Consider the following 22,559-nt stretch of genomic DNA (forward strand, 5'->3'; position numbering starts at 1 on the left):
GATATGGAGGCTGAATATAAAATATGTTTATTGATGGGGCGTAACTTTGGATGATATTTTTGTATTGTATATATTTTGCTTTTATGTTTTTTTTCTTCTCTTGATTGTATTTTTCATTATCATTTCAATCCTATTGGTTGTGATAATATAAATTGTAGCATTCATTTAGCCATTGTGTGAGAATCCATTTATGTTGCATTTTCGAATCCAGTATTAACCAACAGTTCCCCGGGTAATGGAAACCTCAGTATCTGTTCAATAAATGAACTCCTTGATTTGTAAATTGATACAAATACCCTGTTTATTGCTGTTTGTGACTTGTTTTATGATGCCAGCCTCCATTCTTTATCCTGATGTGTCTTCCCGTTATAACTGTATCAATATTTTACTTGAAATCCTGTCTCTTATGTCTTGAGAACGGAGCGTTGTCATTTTAAAGAGAACCCTTGAAAATCCCACAGCCTGCCAAGCACAATTATACTTCCAGATAAGTTCAGCAGTGCATATCTTCCACCCACCCACACAAGCTGGCCTACTAAAGCTAGTAATTATTTACTGTGCCAACATTCTGCCAGTCAATGCAGTGATGCGCTCTGTGAACAGGCTCTACACGGAAAGTGGAAATAGACAAGATGCTTCTATACAACTGGAAGGAAGAGACCATTGTCATTTAATTATAACCACCAGTATACACAGGCATGGTTACAGTAATAACCTCCAACGGCATGGTGATGTGCAGCTCATTCGTCCACTTCCACAGTAATCCGCATATGTCTGATGAGGGTCCTGTTTGACCAAAACGTAAATTGATGAATGCTTTGGATTAAGATTAATTTTTACAGATATGCATTTTTGATCAATTTCCTAGAATGGTAGAGTTGGAAGGGACCTCCTGGGTCATCTGGTCCAACCCCCTGCTCAATGTAGGATTCACTAAACCATCTCAGACAGATGTCTGTCCAGCCTCTGTCTGAAGACTTCCATTGAAGGAGAACTCACCACCTCTCGTGACAGCCTGTTCCACTCATTGATCACCCTCACTGTCAAAAAAGTTTTTTAAATATCTAATCTGTATCTTCTCCCTTTCAGTTTCATTTCATTGCTTCTCGTCTTTCCTTGTGCAAATGAGAATAAGGATGATCCCTCTACACTGTGACAGCCCTTCAGATATTTGTAGACAGCTATTAAGTCTCCTCTCAGTCTTCTTTTTTGCAAGCCAAACATTCCCAGATCCTTTAATTGTTCCTCGTAGGACATAGTTTGCAGTCCGCTCACCATCCTGGTAGCTCTTCTCTGAACTTGCTCCAGTTTTTCAATTTCTTTTTTAAAATGTGGTGCCCAGAACTGGACACAGTATTCCAGATGAGGCCTGATCAGGGAGGAGTAGAGGGGGGTGGAACTCTGGATGTTCGGGTCCGGTGGGTTCAGCCGAACAGTAAAAAAAAGATGGGTTTGGGCAGGGCCGGCGTCACCACCCGGCGTACCTGGGCAAGTGCCGGGGCCCTGGCGAGACAGGGGGACCCATTTAGGGCCGGCATTAGGGGCAGGCTGCCAGCATGCGGCCCCTGAGGCAGGCATCTGCGGTCTGAGGTGCAAGCTAGAAGAGAGGAGGCAGAGGCAGCACGGAGCTCTGGGACTTTTGCAGCTGCTGGAGAGCCGCCCACAATCCGTCGCCATGGATACGCAGAGCAGAGTGACTTCCGACCGTCCAGTGCCTGGAGAATGAGCCGAGCCTCGACAAACAGGAAGTGTGCAGCACCTTCCACCTGGAGCAAAGGATTGCGGGTGCCGGGGGGATGCAGAGCCTGGCTGGGAGGACAAGGTATGGGCTCTTATATACTGGTTGGGCTGTATTATATACTACGTGGTGGGCTGCTATATGCTACGTGGGCTGCTATATACTACATGGGCTGCGCTGCTATATACTACGTGGGCTGGGCTGCTATATACTACGTGTGCTGGGCTGCTATATACTACGTGTGCTGGGCTGCTACATACTACGTGGGCTGGGCTGCTATATACTACGTGGGCTGGGCTGCTATATACTACGTGGGCTGCTATATACTACGTGGGCTGGGCTGCTATATACTACGTTGGTTGCTCTATACTACATGGGCTGCGCTGCTATATATTACGTGTGCTGGGCTGCTATATACTACGTTGGTTGGGCTGCTATATACTACGTGGGCTGCTATATACTACGTGGGCTGGGCTGCTATATACTACGTGTGCTGGGCTGCTATATACTATGTTGGCTGCTATATACTACGTGGGCTGGGCTGCTATATACTACGTGGGCTGGGCTGCTATATACTACGTGGGCTGGGCTGCTATATACTACGTGGGCTGCTATATACTACGTGGGCTGGGCTGCTATATACTACGTGTGCTGGGCTGCTATATACTATGTTGGCTGCTATATACTACGTGGGCTGCGCTGCTATATACTACGTGGGCTGGGCTGCTATATACTACGTGGGCTGGGCTGCTATATACTACGTGGGCTGGGCTGCTATATACTACGTGGGCTGGGCTGCTATATACTATGTTGGCTGCTCTATACTACATGGGCTGCGCTGCTATATACTACGTGGGCTGGGCTGCTATATACTACGTGGGCTGGGCTGCTATATACTACGTGGGCTGGGCTGCTATATACTACGTGGGCTGGGCTGCTATATACTACGTTGGCTGCTCTATACTACATGGGCTGCACTGCTATATACTACGTGGGCTGCTATATACTACGTGGGCTGGGCTGCTATATACTACGTGGGCTGGGCTGCTATATACTACGTGGGCTGCGCTGCTATATACTACGTGGGCTGGGCTGCTATATACTACATGTACTGGGCTGCTATATACTACATGGGCTGGGCTGCTATATACTACGTGGGCTGGGCTGCTATATACTACGTGGGCTGGGCTGCTATATACTACGTGTGCTGGGCTGCTATATACTACGTGGGCTGGGCTGCTATATACTACGTGGGCTGCTATATACTACGTGGGCTGGGCTGCTATATACTACGTTGGTTGCTCTATACTACATGGGCTGCGCTGCTATATACTACGTGTGCTGGGCTGCTATATACTACGTGGGCTGGGCTGCTATATACTACGTGGGCTGCTATATACTACGTGGGCTGGGCTGCTATATACTACGTGTGCTGGGCTGCTATATACTATGTTGGCTGCTACATACTACGTGGGCTGGGCTGCTATATACTACGTGGGCTGGGCTGCTATATACTACGTGGGCTGGGCTGCTATATACTACGTGGGCTGGGCTGCTATATACTATGTTGGCTGCTCTATACTACATGGGCTGCGCTGCTATATACTACGTGGGCTGGGCTGCTATATACTACGTGGGCTGGGCTGCTATATACTACGTGGGCTGGGCTGCTATATACTACGTGGGCTGGGCTGCTATACACTACGTGTGCTGGGCTGCTATATACTACGTGTGCTGGGCTGCTATATACTACGTGGGCTGCTATATACTACGTGGGCTGGGCTGCTATATACTACGTGGGCTGCTATATACTACATGGGCTGCGCTGCTATATACTACGTGGGCTGCTATATAGTACGTGGGCTGGGCTGCTATATACTACATGGGCTGGGCTGCTATATACTACGTGGGCTGCGCTGCTATATACTACGTGGGCTGGGCTGCTATATACTACATGGGCTGCGCTGCTATATACTACGTGGGCTGGGCTGCTATATACTACATGTGCTGGGCTGCTATATACTACGTGGGCTGGTCTGCTATATACTACGTGGGCTGGGCTGCTATATACTACGTGGGCTGGGCTGCTATATACTACGTGTGCTGGGCTGCTATATACTATGTGTGCTGGGCTGCTATATACTATGTGTGCTGGGCTGCTATATACTACGTGGGCTGGGCTGCTATATACTACGTGGGCTGGGCTGCTATATACTACGTGGGCTGGGCTGCTATATACTACGTGGGCTGGGCTGCTATATACTACGTGGGCTGGGATGCTATATTCTACGTGGGCTGGGCTGCTATATACTATGTTGGCTGCTCTATACTACATGGGCTGTGCTGCTATATACTACGTGGGCTGGGCTGCTATATACTACGTGGGCTGGGCTGCTATATACTATGTGTGCTGGGCTGCTATACACTACGTGTGCTGGGCTGCTATATACTACGTGTGCTGGGCTGCTATATACTACGTGGGCTGGGCTGCTATATACTACGTTGGTTGCTCTATACTACATGGGCTGCGCTGCTATATACTACATGGGCTGCGCTGCTATATACTACGTGGGCTGGGCTGCTATATACTACGTGGGCTGGGCTGCTATATACTACGTGGGCTGGGCTGCTATATACTATGTTGGCTGCTCTATACTACATGGGCTGCGCTGCTATATACTACGTGGGCTGGGCTGCTATATACTACGTGGGCTGGGCTGCTATATACTACGTGTGCTGGGCTGCTATATACTACGTGTGCTGGGCTGCTATATACTACATGGGCTGGGCTGCTATATACTACGTGGGCTGGGCTGCTATATACTACGTGGGCTGCTATATACTACGTGGGCTGGGCTGCTATATACTACGTGGGCTGCTATATACTACATGGGCTGCGCTGCTATATACTACGTGGGCTGCTATATAGTACGTGGGCTGGGCTGCTATATACTACATGGGCTGGGCTGCTATATACTACGTGGGCTGCGCTGCTATATACTACGTGGGCTGGGCTGCTATATACTACATGGGCTGCGCTGCTATATACTACGTGGGCTGGGCTGCTATATACTACATGTGCTGGGCTGCTATATACTACGTGGGCTGGTCTGCTATATACTACGTGGGCTGGGCTGCTATATACTACGTGGGCTGGGCTGCTATATACTACGTGTGCTGGGCTGCTATACACTACGTGTGCTGGGCTGCTATATACTATGTGTGCTGGGCTGCTATATACTATGTGTGCTGGGCTGCTATATACTACGTGGGCTGGGCTGCTATATACTACGTGGGCTGGGCTGCTATATACTACGTGGGCTGGGCTGCTATATACTACGTGGGCTGGGCTGCTATATACTACGTGTGCTGGGCTGCTATATACTATGTGTGCTGGGCTGCTATATACTATGTGTGCTGGGCTGCTATATACTACGTGGGCTGGGCTGCTATATACTACGTGGGCTGGGCTGCTATATACTACGTGGGCTGGGCTGCTATATACTACGTGGGCTGGGCTGCTATATACTACGTGGGCTGTGCTGCTATATACTACGTGGGCTGGGCTGCTATATACTACGTGGGCTGGGCTGCTATATACTATGTGTGCTGGGCTGCTATATACTACGTGGGCTGGGCTGCTATATACTACGTTGGCTGCTCTATACTACGTGGGCTGCGCTGCTATATACTACGTGGGCTGGGCTGCTATATACTACGTGGGCTGGGCTGCTATATACTACGTGTGCTGGGCTGCTATATACTACGTGGGCTGGGCTGCTATATACTACGTGGGCTGGGCTGCTATATACTACGTGGGCTGGGCTGCTATATACTACGTGTACTGGGCTGCTATTAACTACGTGTGCTGGGCTGCTATATACTACGTGTGCTGGGCTGCTATATACTATGTGGGCTGGGCTGCTATATACTACGTGTGCTGGGCTGCTATATACTACGTGGGCTGGGCTGCTATATACTACGTGGGCTGGGCTGCTATATACTACGTGGGCTGTGCTATATACTACGTTGGCTGCTATATACTACATGGGCTGCGCTGCTATATACTACGTTGGCTGCTATATACTACGTGGGCTGGGCTGCTATATACTACGTTGGCTGCTATATACTACATGGGCTGCTATATACTACGTGGGGTGGGCTGCTATATACTACGTGGGCTGTGTTATATACTATGTGGGCTGTGTTATATACTACGTGGGCAGTGTTATATACTACATGGCTGTGTTTATATGCGATCATGAATCGTGGTATGTGTTAAAGAGGGAGCCCACTGAGACTCTTTCGCCCGGGGCCCTCAAAAACCTGGAGCCGGCCCTGGGTTTGGGTACCAGAACAATACCCGCTCCCGAACCCAAACCCAAACCCAGGTGGGGGGCCCAAACATCCAGTGTTTTGCATGACAGCGCTGCAAACACTGCTTCTGGTCAGTGGTAAAATCATTACTACTGGTCAGACAGCCGCAGTTCCCACGCTGTCAAATGACAGCATGAGCCTGTAGCTGTGATCGGATGTAAAAAGTTTACCTCCAGTTACTGGTGTCGGCTGATGGGACTACTGCTTCCAACAGCCTACGCCTGCTGCTGCTAATAACAAGAGCAGGTGTCAGCTTAAGGGAGTATTCATCAGTCAGCGCCTGCGCTATAAATAAATAATTTTAAAAAAGAAACACAGTGGGTTCCCCTGAATTTTTCATAACCAGCCAGGCAAGACTGACAGCTGGAGGCTGCAACCCTCAGCTGCCAGCGTTAGCACAGCTGGTTATCGAGAATAGAGGGGTCCCCATGCTGTTTTTTAAATTAATTATTGAAATAAAACATTTTAAAAAACGGCATGGGGTCCCCCCCATTTTTGACAGAAAAATGCAACAAAAAGGCAGCAAAATCTGCATTTTGAAGGTAGAATTTTTGCTTCCGAGAGAGCATCTTTTGGTTGCAGAAAAAAAAATGCTAAGTGTGAAAATAGTCATAGTTTGTGTTCTTCGATGGACATGAGCAGCGGTAGATTTTAATCTGTGCAAAAGTTATTGTGAAGGGAGGAGGTGAGCTGTGACATCACCTATTAGGAAGTGAAATCAGTCATTGTAATCCTGTCTGTGATGATATTCAAACAGCTGAAAAGTCTTCTGTGCAGAACAGAAAGTATTAACCTAATATATGAAAGTTGCAAAATTTCAGATTTATTTATTTTTCTTACAGATGGTGAAAAAAAACAAAACATAACATAAAAATTACGCATTCCCTTTATCTGACAAGGATTCACCGATTTTGTCGGGGAGGCTGCATGTGGCGACTCTCGCTCCCATTCTCATTACTGGATAATTCTTCAAAGTTGCAATAAATTGAAATATTGTTGCTTCTTCCATTAAATGTCTCTGTGAGATCCGTGATGTTGTCGTAATGATGAACATGACATTGTAGATTCTGCTGCATGAAATATTTTGTGCTTCCATTACCCATTAATTACATTACAGCGCAATACTAATTTGTAGCGCGCGGTTACTGATCATGTGTAGATGTTAGATACGGTTACTGTCTCGGGATGGATAGGACCTCGAGAGAGTTTTTATGTTTTATCTGTAAAGAACGTCTTCAGTAACAGCTGCTTTCTGTCTCGTCTTATAATCGTCATCTTTTTTTTATTGTGCAAACACATCCCTTTAATTATTAACATCCATCAGCTCTTTGCACTTAATCAACTCTCATCATTGCAAAAAAAACCAATAAAAATATATTTTGCATTAGTTAAACATGTTAAGATATTAAAACAACAGCTAATTTCCTTGTTAATTATTATTATTACTATTATTATTATTATTATTCCATTTATTCCATGGCGCTTTACATGTGAGGAGGGGTACACATAATAAAAACGAGTGCAGTAATCTTGAACGATAAAAGTCATGACTAGTTCAGGAGGAGAGAAGTTAATAAGAAATAACTAAAGTTTTTCTGACTATTCACATAAAAATTGTAGAAAAACATATTTTTGCTATGCCTAAACCCTCGGTTATAACTGCTTTTATATATATATATATATGTGTATATATATATATATATATATATATATATATATATATATATATATATATATATATATATATATATATATACAGTATATATATATATTATATATATATATATATATATATATATATATATATATGTATACTTTTATAGGGATTTATAATTCTACTAGATGGTGGCCCGATTCTAAGGCATCGGGTATTCTAGAATATGTATGTAGTTTATTTATGAAGATTTCAGAATAATGCAATGAATACACAGGATTCGGCTAGCCGGGCGCGACCAATTAGCGAAGCGTGGTTCAAATCCCGTGCCAATTGGCGGCCGGACTGCGTCTGTCGCTGATTGTTCGCGGCCAGCCGGGCGCGACCAATCAGTGAATCCAAGGCCTGCTCCAGGCTTTTGAGGGCCCCGGGCGAAAGAGTCCTACGTAGCATATAACACAGCCCACGTAGTATATAGCACAGCCACGTAGTATATAGCACAGCTACATAGTATATAACACAGGCACGTAGTATATAGCACAGCCCATTTAGTATATTGCACAGCCACGTAGTATATTGCACAGCCACGTAGTATATAGCACAGCCACATAGTATATTGCACAGACACGTAGTATATAGTACAGCCCACGCAGTATATAACACAGCCCATGTAGTATATAGCACAGTCCACATAGTATATAGCACAGCCCACGCAGTATATAACACAGCCCATGTAGTATATAGCACAGTCCACATAGTATATAGCACAGCCACGTAGTATATAACACAGCCACGTAGTATATTGCACAGCCATGTAGTATATAGCACAGCCACGTAGTATATAACACAGCTACATAGTATATAACACAGGCACATAGTATATAGCACAGCCAAGTAGTATATAGCACAGCCAAGTAGTATATTGCACAGCCACGTAGTATAGAGCACACCCACGTAGTATATAGCACAGCCACGTAGTATATTTCACAGCCCATTTAGTATATTGCACAGCCACATAGTATATTGCACAGCCACGTAGTATATATCACAGCCACATAGTATATTGCACATCCACGTAGTATATAGTACAGCCCACGCAGTATATAACACAGCCCACGTAGTATATAGCACAGTCCACGTAGTATATAGCACAGCATACACAGTATATAACACAGCCACAGCCCACATAGTATATAACACAGCCCACATAGTATATAGCACAGCCCACGTAATATATAGCACAGCCCACGTAGTATATAGCACAGCCCACGCAGTATATAACACAGCCCACATAGTATATAACACAGCCACGTCTATATTGCACAGCCACGTAGTATATAGCACATCCCACGAACTATATAGCACAGTGACATAGTGTATAACACAGCCCACGCAGTATATAACACAGCCCACACAGCATATAACACAGCCCACGTAGTATATAGCAAATGTGGCACCATATCCCTGTTAAAAAAAGAATTAAAATAAAAAATAGTTATATACTCACTTTCCGGCGGCCCCCGGATCCAGCCCAGGCCTTTAGCGATGCTCCTCGCAACGCTCTGTTCCCAGTAATGCCTTGTGGCAATAACCCGTGATGATGTAGCGGTCTCGCGAGACCGCTACGTCATTTGGGGTCATTGCCGCAATGCATTCTTGGGACCGGAGGATCGCGAGGAGCGGGAAAGGCTGCCGCGGACGCTGGAAGGTGAGAATATAATGATTTTTTTTATTATTATTATTTTTAAGGCTGTGTTCACATTACGTTATAGGCAATCCGTTAGACGAACTACGTTACACCACGGCATAACACGGTGTAACGCAGTCCGTTAACACCGCCATTAAGCCCTTTGTCGGATGCATCGCTAGCGCACGCCCACAATGGGCATGTGCTAACAATGTGCCGTCATTGAGTGACGGACCCTGGGACGTGGGCTGCAGTGTTTCCGGGTCCGTCACCGCTAGCGCAGATAGAGCATCTGCTAGCTCTATCTGCGTTAGTGCGATCACATTTCTGCACTTGCGTTAATGCAGCCCGTTTAACGCATGTGTTGAACAGGCTGCTTTAAAGCAATGTGAACTTAGCCTAGCATTATATGTTTTTACTATTGATGCAGCATCAATAGTAAAAAGTTGGTCACACTTACAGGGTTAATGGCAGCGTTAACGGACTGCGTTACACCACGTTATGCCGCAGTGTAACGCTGTCCATTTAACGGACTGCTAAAACGCTATGTTGTGGGCACTGACTGGAGGGGAGTATGGAGGGGCACTGACTGGAGGGGAGTAGGGAGGGGCCAATTCGCGGCCAGACTGTGCCTGTCGCTGATTGGTCGCGCCCAGCCGGACGTGACCAATCAGCAACTCAGGATTTCCGTGACAGACAAACAGACGGAAGTGGACCTTAGACAATTATATATAGATAGTTTACTGATCACTGACAAGGTTACATACCACCTCAGAAATGGTTGGTTTCCTAGGCAAGGAATGTGCGCTTGCAAGCTGTTTGCTATACAGCTTGAAAGCGCTGCTCTGAAGTTGGCCTAGACTGAAGATGAGGACACCCCTTTCCCCATGTGGACTATGGCCAGCGAAGCACTCACAAAGGCCATAGTCTACAGGAGTGTGAGATCTGTCACTATTATACAGACCACCAACACTTTGTCCTAACATAACAGCTGCGGTCCCCCTATGCTCCGGAGCGTACATAGGGAGCTCTGGACTCCATGACAAATCCGCTGTTCTTGGGGCCTGGCACAGAAGAACCTGATGCCAGCTAGCATCAGAACATTGCAAGCCAACCAGGACTTTGTGTGTCGGGGCTTGAATAGCCGATATGGCTCATGGGCTTAGGACCCCCTGGACCATGGGATCTGGTTATAACCAAGCCCACTGCCGCACTTACAGTTATGCCACTGTCTCTACTGAAACCTGTTTTTTTTTAGATTTTCACATGTCCCAAAAATTGAAGGTTGGCCAAAGAAAGAAGACATGATCTGACCTGGACAACTGGTTGCAAGGGCAGTTGATTTCTTCTTTATGTAGAGAAACACAAGTAAATATTAGCGTCCAACTTCCCCATTGGTAAAGAGCAGCAAGATCCACCTGGTAGGTAGCCAAAGTGTGAGAAGAGGTTGTACAAACCAGTTAACTCTAATGGGTTCAGGTTAAGGTAGGAAGTAATATATATATATATATATATATATATATATATATATATATATATATATATATATATATATATATATATATATATACACTCACCTACTGGTTTCCCTCCTCCACACTCAGTACTGCATCACTGCTCTGCTGGTTTACTGACTTCACTAGACTATTGCAGGCAATTAGTTGTCGCTTATTGGCTGCAGCCTTCTCAATCCATCTGAACATGAGGAAACCTGTTCAGAAAGAGGATAAATATCAACTCCATTAATTCTCTATGACACAGAAAATGTAGAGCTGTACTCAGTGATATATGGCAATCCCATAGAAAATGAATGTTTGTGCCCGTTCTTTATTCCTACTGGATTTTTCAGAGCCCTGGGAACAATGGGAGCTCCAGCAGTTGGACCATCATCATATTTAAAAGTCTGCATTCCTCATAAACCATATCACAAGAAAATGAAAATGCAGCCTTTGTCCAGCACAAAGTGAAACATAAAGTAAAAAGCTTCTAAGTCCTTTAGCAAAGCCACATAATCCTTGAGGTCTGCAACCTCCACACACACTGACTTGTGTGAGACAAACTGACTCCATTTTACAAAGTGAACCACACAAAAAGCTGGAGACATGGTGAGCAGCTGTTTCTCCCAATTCTTTAGCTGCTCATAATCAACCTGTCATGCCCGATTAGCCTCTGATTGTAGCTGAGCTGTTTGTATATTGATGTTGCATAGCTATGTGTTGATGTTGCAAAGCCGTGTATGTGTTGATGTTGCAAAGTTGTGTGTCTGACGATGTTGCAAAGCTGTGTGTGTTGATGTAGTACAATTGTTTGTGTATTGATGTTGCAGAGCAGTGTGTGTTGATGTTGCAAAAGTGTGTGCATGTTCATGTAGCTGAGCTGTGGGTGTAGATGTATATCTGTATGTGTTAATGTTACAAAGCTGTGTGTTGATGTTGCAGAGCTGTGTATATTGGTGTGTACTGTTGTTGCACAACTGTATATGTTTTAATGTAGCTGAATTGTGTGTAGATGCAGTCAAGCTGTATGCTGTATCATTGTGTGAAGATGTTGAAAAGCTGTGTGTTGATATTCCGGCACTGTGTGTTGATGTATCACAGTTATATCTTTCTGTGTAGCAGAGATGTGTATTGATGTTGTTGTGCTGTGTGTTGACATTGCTGAGCTGTGTGTGTTAATGTTGCACAGCTGTGAGTGTTGATGTAGCTGATCAGTGGGCATTGAAGTTACAGAGTTGTGCGTTTAGATGTAGCTGAGGTGTGTGTTTATATTGCAGAGCTGTGTGTATAGATGTGTCTGTTCTGTATGTGTGCTGATTTTGCAGGTCTGTGAGTGTGTTGATGTTGCAGAGCAGTGTGTGAACAGATGTAGCTGATGTATGTGTTTTGATGTTGCAGAGATGTGTGTTGATTGTCCACAATTGTGCGTGTGTTAATGTTGTAGAGCTATATATGTGCAGATTTGTCCAAGCTGTATGTGTGTTGATATTGCAGAGCTGGGTGTGTTGATGTTGCACAGCTGTGTGTGTATTGATGTTGCATGGTTGGGTATGTGTAAATGGGATTGAGCTGTATGTGTGTTGGTTTTACAGAGTTGTGCATGTTGATGTTGAAGATCTGTTTCTGTGTTTTTGGTTGCATAGCTGTGTGTGGTGATGTTGCAGTGCTGTGCGTGTTTTATGTTGCACAGCTGTATGTGTTTTGAAGTTTCAGAGCTGTATCCAATGTAAAGTCCTATGGGCCTTGATGCAAAATGTAGACCTGTCCCTCCCCCGCATGTTGGTCAGATGTATGGGTGTAGCGCCCCCACTGTCGCAGGGCCGAGGGGTACCCGGTACCGGGCCTCTGAGTCTCTGCTCTGGGGTTGTCACGGTGGCTAGGCCCAGTCCGTGACCCTGCTGAGGGGCACCTAATAATAGGTGTGGATGGTGGTGGTGGTGCGGTGCAGTAAATAACGAGGACACCAGGTTGCAGTCTCTTTACCTCTTTACTGAAGGTCTCTGGGTCCTCAGTCCGGAATATGGTTCACCAGGCTGCGCAAGTCTGGCCGGTCCAATGGCACTTCCAGAGTTCTCTTTGCAGGTGGAAATCTGTGCCTTCCTGCTAGCGCTATGTGTTGTGGTCCTCCCCTGCTGTGCTTACGGGATAGTCCCCACAACTGTTGTGTCTGTTTCTCATGTTCCCTCACAACTCGATTAGATGATGTTCTGCTAATCCACCGTCCCTCCCTGATGTTACGGTTGGGACGCACCCGTATGACGGGTAGGCTCGGAGCTCTTCCGGGACCCGAGTCGCCCCTCTCCACAGGTTGCCCCCTATGTCTGCGTAGGTGATTTAGGTGAGACAGCCCGCCTGTTACTGACTGTCCTGCCGTTGGTTTGAAGTATGGCTTAGAGCTCTGTACTTCCTCGGCGTTCCGGCCGCCGGTTGTTTGCGCCTCAGTAGGATGTTGCCTCGATCTTACAGCACGACTCCTACTGGTATTCTCCTTCTTGCTTTGATCTCGTTTCTCACTCAGCACAATAAATCTCGCTTCTTATCCTTTTTTGGGGCACCGCCGCTATCCTGAGCAGGCACGGTCCCGTTGACGTTCTTTCTCGTTGCCAGGCCTCTGTCAGGATCCCACCCCTGACAGGGACCCTACTGAATCTTCCCCCACAACACCCTCTGCCACAAGATGTTGCCTGGTTCCAACCCAGTCAGCTTTCTCTCTAACTTCCTGCCTGACCCCCAGTTTTACCAGTATGTGAGGAGTGGCCTAATGAATAGTACCCTTAGCTCCCCCTGGAGGCCCGACTATGAAATGTATTGGTGTATGTGATACCTGGTCAGATGAACTCCTTCAGTGCCATCAGACGTACCATAGCCCCCCTTAGCGGTGGAGCCACAGTACTGCAACGACCAGGACTCTGGGGCGCTGCACTCCCCCCCGGTTAAATCCAGTACTCCTGGACTGGGAAGAAAACAACAATACATGTCAGCAAAAAGACATACAATTTTTGTGAGTGCAATAACAATAAGCTTATTTGAACAGAGCTTCCCTTTATGGGAGGTGAGGACACTTGAACGTTACAAACATGGTTACTTATTTTTAAATAACTTACTATAAATAACTTTTCTTACCCAACCGGGTATTCTACTAAGTGCAAAATTTTTGAACAATCATTTAACATTGCCTTTAAGGATGTACACTCTGAATCCACTAAAGACCTTCTTATAACACATTATAAGGCATAAGCAACTGTGCTACATTCCCCTACTTTACGTCTGCAGGACCGCCTGTCCTAACTGCTCCAGACCTACTGTCTCTCCTTTCTGTTACAGGACCGCCCCATTCTGCCCGGGCCTACTGTCCTTCCACTACTATACACAGTATAGAACATGTTTTTCTTTCAGTTCGAGATCACTGAGCCATCTCTGTATGGCTCCTGGGAGGACTCACTAACTAACCCCGTACGGGTTCACTTCTCTGTCCTCATTCTTCTATCAACATTATCAAACATTTCTCACAATTAACTCGTTGGTTACATATAACTTCTTCACATTAGCATCATTACTTTCTCTTTTAAGACATTATCACCATCTAACTGTCTTAAGGCAATACTTTTCTTAATTGCAACATGTGAACATCCCCTTTAAGAGGGGACCAAGTCTCTATGAGGTAGTGCAACTTTTCAAGCTGCAAGTCCGTTCGCTGTAAGGACTCCAATGCTGTTTCCAGGAACAGTTTCTTCGCAAAGAGTCCATCTTTTATGTAAAACCAGTAGGGAGCACCTTTAAGAAGGTGCAAACTATATACAAGGAGTTTGTATCATGCATTGTTCATGATTCAGCAGTTCTTGATAACTTGACAAAAGTAGAAAACAAACAAAAAGAAATAGGGATCCCGGGTCAACAAAGGGATCCCTTTAAGAATAACCCTAGACGGGTTTTAGCAGCAAAATAGCAGAGAAACAGTTAACTATGTACATTCATTAAAGCATTTTTGCTTACTCTGATGGTAGCTGTGCAGCGGGTGGTCTTCTTCCAGGCCTCACCCAGCCAACGGGTCGCCTTGGTGTAGCAAGGGCCGGTCCTGGTTCCAGCAGCGACAGGACCACTCTGCGGGATGCCCTCCTTGCTTGTGGGCGAGCGCGACCCAGAGGCACGCGGTGGACCCGGACCTCCCGAGGTTCCGCGGGGACGGGCTCCGGCACCTTCCCTGCAGAAGGCTCGTCCTCCGGCGTTCTGGCAGCAGCCTGGAGGGCGACGCACCGCTGGACGCCTCGAGCTATCCAGCCAGCTTCGCCAGCTTCCCTCCTCCACCGGGTGTAGGCCACTGCATCGCCAGGCTCCAGATCGGAATCGTACCTTCCCCCGCAGGGCTCCACTTCTTCCCGATCCACACGGACCTGCAGTGGCTCCCCGATCTCCTGGATAACTCCCCTTCCTTTCCGGGAGTTAAAGGATATTACTACACCCCAGTGTGACGGTGGAACCTCCTCAACGCTCCTCAGATCGACCTGGGCTGCCGGTTGGGGCCTGTTCCGCCACGCTGTCATCAGGCGCTGCAGGTGCTCCGCCTCCGGCAGGATCCTCAGGCCCTGTGCCTGCAGCTCACACTCTGCCGCGGCCGGGATAAAAGAAGCGGGGGACACCGGAGACAGGCGGACCTCTGTAGGTTGGCCCAGCCGAGCGATCACACGGGCATCGGCTTCCAGGCGGTAGGCTACCTGCCGGGCCTCGGCCGCAGCCACACACTCCTCGGACATCGGCCATGGGGGTCGGCCTATCGGTAGCTCCGCAAGGGTCAGTTCCCGCAACGATGGCGTGTCCGGGGCCGTGTCGGGTTGTGCAGCCTCGTGCTGAGTCGGGTCATTCGCACGCGGTGCTTCCGGCGTCGCCATTTTCGCTTCTTCTCTGGTGTCCTCTTCCCGCGGTCGCTTTCGTGGGCGGCCCCGTCTCCATGGTCTCCATCCTCCAAAGAGAATGAGGAGGCGGACCTCGGCTGTTGACAGACACGTCCTCAGGACACAGAAATATTTAGACTGGGCGGCCGTTGTCGTTCGCGCTCTCCAGCTTGTCTACGCCCACTCCACGCCCTTCTCCTTCTCCTGTGCTCTCCTCAGCGCTATAATGGCGGCAGATTTTGGCGGCAAGTGGCACAGCACAGTCTTTGCAATAAGTCACAGTCCAAGTATAATAAATCACAGTTCCAAGGCACACATGACCCGATTCTTCAGGCTTAAGTAGATCCTGTTCGTGACGCCAAATTGTAGCGCCCCCACTGTCGCAGGGCCGAGGGGTACCCGGTACCGGGCCTCTGAGTCTCTGCTCTGGGGTTGTCACGGTGGCTAGGCCCGGTCCGTGACCCTGCTGAGGGGCGCCTAATAATAGGTGTGGATGGTGGTGGTGGTGCGGTGCAGTAAATAACGAGGACACCAGGTTGCAGTCTCTTTACCTCTTTACTGAAAGTCTCTGGGTCCTCAGTCCGGAATACGGTTCACCAGGCTGCGCAAGTCTGGCCGGTCCAATGGCACTTCCAGAGTTCTCTTTGCAGGTGGAAATCTGTGCCTTCCTGCTAGCGCTATGTGTTGTGGTCCTCCCCTGCTGTGCTTACGGGATAGTCCCCACAACTGTTGTGTCTGTTTCTCGTGTTCCCTCACAACTCGATTAGATGATGTTCTGCTAATCCACCGTCCCTCCCTGATGTTACGGTTGGGACGCACCCGTATGACGGGTAGGCTCGGAGCTCTTCCGGGACCCTAGAGTCGCCCCTCTCCACAGGTTGCCCCCTATGTCTGCGTAGGTGATTTAGGTGAGACAGCCCGCCTGTGACTGACTGTCCTGCCGTTGGTTTGAAGTATGGCTTAGAGCTCTGTACTTCCTCGGCGTTCCGGCCGCCGGTTGTTTGCGCCTCAGTAGGATGTTGCCTCGATCTTACAGCACGACTCCTACTGGTATTCTCCTTCTTGCTTTGATCTCGTTTCTCACTCAGCACAATAAATCTCGCTTCTTATCCTTTCTTGGGGCACCGCCGCTATCCTGAGCAGGCACGGTCCCGTTGACGTTCTTTCTCGTTGCCAGGCCTCTGTCAGGATCCCACCCCTGACAGGGACCCTACTGAATGTTCCCCCACAACACCCTCTGCCACAAGGTGTTGCCTGGTTCCAACCCAGTCAGCTTTCTCTCTAACTTCCTGCCTGACCCCCAGTTTTACCAGTATGTGAGGAGTGGCCTAATGAATAATACCCTTAGCTCCCCCTGGAGGCCCGACTATGAAATGTATTGGTGTATGTGATACCTGGTCAGATGAACTCCTTCAGTGCCATCAGACGTACCATAGCCCCCCCTTAGCGGCGGAGCCACAGTACTGCAACGACCAGGACTCTGGGGCGCTGCATGGGCCCTTGTAGAGTTCTAAATCCTATTATGTAGTAATGTCCCCCATCTTGGGCTCCTTCCTGGTGTATATGTCCTCCATCCTGGTATATATGTTCTCCATCCTGTCCCCAACCTGGTATATAAGACCTCCTTTCTGGTGTATATGTGTATATATGTTCCCCACCCTCGTATTTATGTTCCCAAAACTGTGCCCATCTTGGTATTTATGTTTCCCCATCCTGGGCCAATCTTGGTGTATATATATGTCCCCCATCCTGGTCACATTCTGGTATATATGTTCCACAACCTGGTTTATACAGTATGCCCCTTATCCTGGGCCCCATCCTGGTATATATGTCCACCATCCTGGTATATATGTCCCATATCCTGGGCCCCATCCTGGTATATGTCCCCCACTCTGCCGCTGTTCTTTAATGCATAGAAAAATATATAAATGATTATACTTTACAGTGCGCATCACATCACTGTCATGCGCTCTCAGTCACATGCATTGCGACGTCAGCTGCTGGGTTCTGATTGACCGGCAGCATGTATTGCAGTGCGCAGACCCAGCGGGACTCTGCGCCGCAGTACATTTCAGCCGAATGTGTGTCCAAGGACATGCATCCAGTTGAAATTTCCTCTGGCATCGGAGGGCCCCTCACCCACACATATCCGGTCGCAGTCACGACCTCTACAACTGCGATCATTACACCCCTGGCTGAATGTGTGCTAATATTGCAGAGCTGTGTGTGTGTGTTGAGGTTGAACAGCTGTGTCTATGCTGGTGTTGCAGATCTGTTTGTCTGTTGATGTGGCAGAGCTGTGCGTGTTGATATTGCAAATCTGTGTGTGTTGATGTAGAACTGTGTGTTGATGTAGCAGAACTGTGTTGATGAAGCTGACCTGTATGTATATTTAGCTGAACTGTGCGTGTTGATGTTGCAGAGCTGTGCGTGACACTAATGGGCTTCACGAGGAGAATATTTCTTTGTAGACACACTGGCAAGGTTAGTATACAGTTTGTGTCCTTCTTTCTTATCAAACTTGTGAATTATATATATATGCAACTCTTAGGTATGGCAGATCTAACCTCCTTGTCATTGTTAAGTAGGTGGCCCTGCTCCATTAAACAGAATTCTAATGGCCTCTTCCCCGAATGCAGGGTACAAAAATGTACATCTATTATTAATACATCCCACAGATCTCACTGAATTTCAAGAACAGGGTGGGAAATATGCTAAAAAATACATAGAGCAGAAGGATGGGAAAATATTACTGATTACCTTTAACAATTCTGTTCACACATGAATAAAGATGAAAGCTTCACTAGAATCCAACGATGTCAGAGAGGACCCACGGAAATCACTGTACGTTTAACAGTATTTTACAGAATGTAACATTTATGAGCTTGTTCCTGGGCTGAGCACAGATTGTTCCTGATTTTCTATGAACAAGCACAACTGATTTTTTTGGCAGAATTATCGAGGTCTGGTAGTCAAATGTGTTCTCCAAAGTGTTAGAAACAATACATCAATAGGAAATGCTGTGTTATATAATATATAGCACAGAATGGATCACTACTATCCATTCTTCAAATGTGAGGAGACCACATGGGCCATAAATAGGTCTTCTCGAGAGAACGTCACACCGGTCCTATTCTAGGATTATGCAGTGTGGAAGCTCAGTGTTACGTTGATTTGGACAGGAAACTATTGGTATGGCCATTTCTCCAAAGTGTCCCAAGAGCCATTTTTCAGAATTTTCATTTTTCAAGATTTTCATTTTTTTCATTTTTCAATGTGTTCAGCCCATGTGGTCTAAACGTGCTACCATGGCCTGCAGTGTCTCCAGACTTGCCTCCAAACTTTTAAGTGCATACATTTCTGAGTGTGTCATTAATGCTTGAAATAGAATAATTTGAGATGTTCTGAAAATTTTGTTTCCATTTTTTCATCACTTGCATATCATTAACATGTCTATCAATCAATTGATTTTCAGAATTTCATGACTAGTCCTTCTTGGCATAGCAATTTAAGTGTCGAGAAGTGTGGGGTGAATATAAAAAGTCTAAACAACCTTGTTAAAAATGCTAGGTTTTTGTCATATAAAAAAAATCATACCAGAAGAATCATTTCAGAACTTTATCCACCTTCAATGTCACCCATAATCTGTACAAACCCATTGAGAAACCTACTGAAATCTTTTGAGGTGGAAAACTCAAAATATAAAACTAAAATAATGTGGTTGCGTAAATATGTACACCCTTAAACTAGTGCTTTGTTGTAGTACCCTTTGAATTTATGACAGAAATCAGTCTTTTTGGTTAGGTGTTTATCAGGACGGCACATGTAGAATTAACAATCTTTGCCCATTCTTCCTTGCACTAGATCTCTAAATCTGTCAGATTCTCCTGTACAGCACCCTCTTCAGGTTAACCCACAGATTTTCAATTTGATTCACGTCTGGACTTTAGCTGGGTGATTCCAAAACTTTTATCTTCTTATGGAAAAGCCATTCTTTTGTTGATTTGAAGGTATGGTTAGGGTCGTTGTCATGCTGAAATGTAAAATTCTTTTTCATCTTCAGGTTTTTTGCACAGGTCTGAAAGTTTTGTTGTAAAATTGACTGATACGTTTCATAATTTACTCCACCTTAACTAAAGCACCAGTTCTAGCTGCTGAAAAACAGAACCAAAGCATAATATGGCCTCCACCATGCTTCACTATAGGTATGGTGGTCTTTTAGTGTTGACTTTGTGCCAAATGTACCTTCTGTAATTATGTCCAAAAAGTTTGTCCCTGGTCTCATCAGACCATAACACATTACTCACATGCTTTTTGTATACTTGATGTAGGTTTTGGCAAAACATATCTGGACTTTAATGTTTCTAATTGGAAGAAAAGACTTTCATCTTGCCACCATAGGTCAGACATATGAAGAATATGGGAGATTGTTGTCACATGTAATCTGCAACCAAATCTTGTCAGAAATTCCTGCAGCTCCTTTAATGCTGCTGTAGAGCTTGTTAGCAGTCCACTTCTTGGTAATGTCAATATTGTGCCAAATTTAAGCCACTTCTGAGACGGAGCCACGGTGAGAAATTTGAGTCCTCCAAGGAGTTATTTCATCTTTTTACATGAATAAATTACAAGCAACCTTGCAATTTACCTCTTATAATAAATCCTCTACATTCTCAAGAATAGAGGTATTTTTAAAGGGAACCTGTCACCCCCAAAATCGAAGGTGAGCTAAGCCCACCAGCATCAGGGGCTTATCTACAGCATTCTGGAATGCTGTAGATAAGCCCCCGATGTATCCTGAAAGATGAGAAAAAGAGGTTAGATTATACTCACCCAGGGGCGGTCCCGGTACGATGGGCGTCGCGGTCCGGTCCGGGGCCTCCTATCTTCTTACGATGACGTCCTCTTCTTGTCTTCAGGATGCGGCGCAGGCGCAGGTGTACTTTGTCTGCCCTGTTGAGCGCAGAGCAAAGTACTGCAGTGCACAGGTGCCGGGCCTTTCTGACCTTTCCCAGCGCCTGCACAAGGCAGTACTTTGCTCTGCCCTCAACAGGGCAGACAAAGTACGCCTGCGCCGGAGCCGCAGCGTGAAGACAAGAAGAGGAAATCATTGTAAGAAGATGGGAGGCCCCGGACTGCGACACCCATAAGACCGGACCGCAGCAAGACCGCCCCTGGTGAGTATAATCTAACCTCTTTTTTTCATCTTTTAAGATACATTGGGGGCTTATCTACAGCATTACAGAATGCTGTAGATAAGCCCCTGATGCTGGTGGGCTTAGCTCACCTTCTATTTTGGGGGTGACAGGTTCCCTTTAAATCTATAGTTTATTGCTTGTTGCCTATGTTGCTGACCACATCTGCAGTGTATCAGAGGTGGATAGTGTCCTTATAAAGAGCACAAGCTTGTAATATTTTTGCTATACAGTTTAGAAGTGGCACTCTAAAACTGACTAGATCGCTGGATTTAGTCAGCTTCAGTGACCCTGCACTCTTCCTGTCTCTGCAGCACTAGAGAACGCATCATTCACAATTTCAGCATGACCATGCTGTCGACCAGAACACTTAATAAAAAATAAGATTAAAAAAAACCTATTAATAAAATTTCCAGTGAGACATGATGTCAGATTATGCCGCTCCTTTCTAGTGTTTTATCTCATCTCAGAGATGGATTCACATATATTCTGCTCAGTACTAGTGTATAATGTCGTCCATACTACTTCTGACTTTGTGCTCAGTATGGAAAACATTATAGCAGCTAGCCACCACCCACCAGCTCAGAGACAACTGAAAAGTAGAAATAGAGCCTGGAGAGGAGAAAACGAGAGAACAATTTAAGATTCAAGTCATATAGTGGACAGAAATCAAGTTATTTTTCATTGCAGACACATATGATAGCTTACTCTGAGAAGTTATCTGAAAGGACAGGTGCGTTTTAAGAAGAGACCCTCGCTGCTCTTTCTTTCTTCTTCTAGATTCTGTCCTTTTCCCTCTTTGAATCCCTATATAAGTAAAGTATTCCTGAGCGACAAGTAACCTACTGATACAGATCCATGTACTGAATATGTATTCCAGGTTTCTGTTTCCAAAGCTTTGTGAAGATTTACACAGAGTGCATCTGAAGAAGCCGAACAATCTTCTCTCTCCAAACAGTATGGCACTGAAGGTTAATTACATGTGTATGGAGATTTACTGCTGTATGGAAGATCTGCCTGCTCTGTACAAAACAAGAACAGGAATTACAAATTAACCCCTTTATGACCAGGCCTGAAAGCCCCCTAATGACCTGTCAAATTTTATTTATTTATGTATTTTTACACATTGTTGCCTCTTTGCTTTTCTGCAGCCATAACTTTTTCTTTTTTTCACTGACGTGGCTGCATAAGGCTTTTTTATGGGAGACAAGTTTTATTTTTAGCACTGCTTTGGGATACAGATTAAGTAATGTGTAATTTTTATAATTAAAAAAGTGATGTTTTAGACCTAGCAACCTATTTGTTTTGCTTTATTATGGTCATGTAGAAAATTACGGTAATATGTGTAGGATTTAGATTCTTTTTTTCTTACATGTGCAGTTTGTAATAAAATATATTTTATATGAAAAAAAATCATTTTTTTCATATTTTTTTGCAACGGAGAAATTATACTTTTTATTACTTTATTTTTTTGCACATGTTTTTATGTATATCTTTTTACATAGTTTATTCCGCAACATTTTTTT

The sequence above is a fragment of the Ranitomeya variabilis genome, chromosome 5 (assembly GCF_051348905.1).
Source record: "Ranitomeya variabilis isolate aRanVar5 chromosome 5, aRanVar5.hap1, whole genome shotgun sequence".
Classification (NCBI taxonomy): domain Eukaryota; kingdom Metazoa; phylum Chordata; class Amphibia; order Anura; family Dendrobatidae; genus Ranitomeya; species Ranitomeya variabilis.